The 2,698-nt window shown below is 62.6% G+C and overlaps 1 long non-coding RNA gene across 1 annotated transcript; it reads right to left on the bottom strand.

Moving 5' to 3' along the window:
* Positions 1-1,247: 1,247 nt before the first annotated feature.
* LOC128783010 (uncharacterized) lies at positions 1,248-1,961 on the bottom strand. Its single transcript, XR_008428952.1, has 2 exons — positions 1,852-1,961; positions 1,248-1,556 (listed from the first exon to the last, which is right to left on the bottom strand). It is a non-coding gene; the product is annotated as an uncharacterized LOC128783010 (long non-coding RNA).
* Positions 1,962-2,698: the final 737 nt, after the last annotated feature.

Below are 2,698 nucleotides of genomic sequence, written 5' to 3'. Positions count from 1 at the left end.
CGGCGTGGAGCCCCGGAGCATCCCTGCGCGATGGGGGCGGGTCGGGCCGCGGCGGCACCGCGGCGCTCCGAGCCGGCAGCGGCGCCGCAAACAGCGGTGCGCTGGGGGGCTGAGAAGCAGGGGGCTGGGCTGCTCTCGCGGTTCCGGCGGTGGCCGCAGTCCCCGGCGCAGCTGCAGCGGTGGTAGGAAGGGGAGGGCTGGCCAGTGATCGCCGCGGAGCGGGGACAGGGCGCGGGGGGCTAGGCGGCGTATGTGCCGTGGAGCTCAGCCGCTGGTAGCTCGCAGTCTGGGCTGGAACAGGGACCATGGCGGTGGGCGTGTCTGAGGGGGGCAGTGACAACGGTGGGGGAGCCACAGCGCGGGAGGCACGGGGCGGCTTGGTGGGCTGGACCGCTCCGTCCCGCGGCACAGAGGACGCTGCCGTGGTCAGCACTGTAGATGCGGAGTCGGCAAAAGGCGCCGGCGGCAAAGAAGCGGCGGATGCCTGCGGGATGTCAGGCAGCGGCAGCGCCGCGGCAGCGAGGGGAACCTGCGCTGCTTGCAAAAGCGTGGCCGCGTGACTCTGCAGGAGGCCGGCGATGGCAGTAGTCACAGAGGCACAGCACATGCCTGGGGGAGCGGCGGGACTCGCGGGGGGGAGGGGGGGTACAGCCGGGGCCGCGGGGGGAGGGGGGGCCGGGGCCGGTGTAGCGCCAGCAGCGGGGGGTGTAGGCGGGCTCGCTGGGGCAGAGGCAGGGGAGGGGCCCAACCTGGAGCGGGGGGGGCGAACCGCGGCAACCGGAACAGCAGAGGTTAGTGGAATGGGGGGTGCGGGGGTGGAGGGAGCGGCGGGAGGGGCTGCGGGGTCCGGTGGGGGGGCTGGGGCAACGGACGCCGCGACCGCATGGGCGGGGGGAGGGGCCGCGGGGTCCGGTGGGGGGGCCGGGGCAACGGACGCCGCGACCGCATGGGCGGGGGGAGGGGCCGCGGACGCCGCAGCCGCGTGGCGCGGGGGGGGGGGCGGGGGGCGTGCCCCGCTGCGGACTCGCGGCAGCGTGGAGGGGATTTTCAGGGACAGCGTGGTCCGGCTGAGCGGCTGCCGCGGGCGTTTGCTGTGCAGCAAACAGCTCAACCAAGGCTCTGCACGCCGGGAGAAGGGGAACGCCAGTCAAATCCCGGCGTGAAATATCATTAAAGAGTCTATTTCCAACTGAGTCCCAAAAGTCTCTGGTAAAGACGGCTGAACGGTCCGCATTGGGGAAATTAAGTAAAGTCCATTCTAAAAGGTTTTTAAGCTCTTGCTTAGGTAAAGTACTGTTACTGCAGCGTAAAGAATGCTTAAGTTCCTTATAGAGATCCCGATCAGGGGCAGAGTGGGATTGTCCCATTTTTACACCAGTGTAGCTCACCTCGATATCGCAGGGGCAGGGTCCTCACTCAGAACTCCGACGTGGGGGGCTGGCCAGGCACTCCAGTCGGCGCTCAGGACTCTGCTTGAGGTCCCCCTCAGAGCTCCGGTTTCAGGCGTCGCTCAGGAACGTCTTTCCGTGCTCGGGGCCTCCAGACTCCACTCAGAGCTTCAGTGCGGGCAGTGCAGAGCAGTGCTCGCCTGTGCTCAGTGCACGTGGCGGGGTGCCACGGCGAGTTTCCTCAGAGAGCTCTAGGTAGCTGCCGCGCAGCAGCGGCCGCCTATGCTCGAGGATTGCCAGGCGAATTCCTCCAAGAGCTCCAGGTACTCGCTACCTTGTAACGAATTCCCGTGCTCGAGGATTGCCTCGGCAAAGTTATAGAGCTCCGGCTTCCACGTTGCTCAGCAACGATACGCCGTGCTCACGACACCGATTGGGAGGCTACAACTGGTTATTTAGTTACCGTCCATGGAGAAGTCTCCCACAGGTAGAAAAGCTGAAGAGGTCTTCAGACACGTGGGGTTGCCGGTCTGTGGGGGTCGGTCTTCCTCGTTGGGCGCCAATCTGCGGGGATTGCTGGACTCCAGGACGGTGTGGATGGGTGGTAACGAAGGATCTCTGAGGCCCGGTCTTTAGAGCATAGGGTTTATTGTAAAGGATGAAGGGCCTTGCTTAGAGTTGCTAGCCGCAACTCGTGGCAGGCCCAGGGAGAGCGGGGGGAGAGAGAGATGGTGCCAGGTGGGTGTCCCAGCAGGAAGGTCCAAGAGAGAGAGCGTCCGGTCCCTCGGCCACACCTTATCAGGGGGCTTCAAGGTGGGCTGGGACAGGACTTGGGCCAATGGGGTTACAGACATCGGATACTTCAGGGGAGGGTTACAGGTGAGGGATGAACCATACATTGGGGGGTGAGACAGGACATTCCATTTGACCTTAGGATCTATCAGAAAGGGGGGATTGCATTATTGTTTTCGGGATGCTCAGTAATGAAGGTTTGGTATTTCAAACCTTGTTTTCATCTCGATATCTGTATTCTCTGATTCTTTTGCCAGGCCCTCATATTTATAGGGCCTTGCTATTTCATCTTCCCCAACAAACACCTTTGAAATATAAGCTGGGCCATTATCGGTTTTGATAGTGATGGGGACCCCCAAGGTCGCGAATGCTTGCATGAGGTGTTTTTTTTGCATCTGCGGCTTTTTGCCCTCTGTGGGCTGAGGCGAAGACTGCTCCGGAGAAAGTATCTACTGAAACATGCACATGTTGAAATCTCCCAAACTCCTGTATATGTGTGATGTCAGTTTGCCACACTT

Source organism: Vidua chalybeata, assembly GCF_026979565.1.
Source record: "Vidua chalybeata isolate OUT-0048 chromosome W unlocalized genomic scaffold, bVidCha1 merged haplotype SUPER_W_unloc_6, whole genome shotgun sequence".
Classification (NCBI taxonomy): Eukaryota; Metazoa; Chordata; class Aves; order Passeriformes; family Viduidae; genus Vidua; species Vidua chalybeata.
This window is presented reverse-complemented; position numbering and strand designations above follow the sequence as displayed.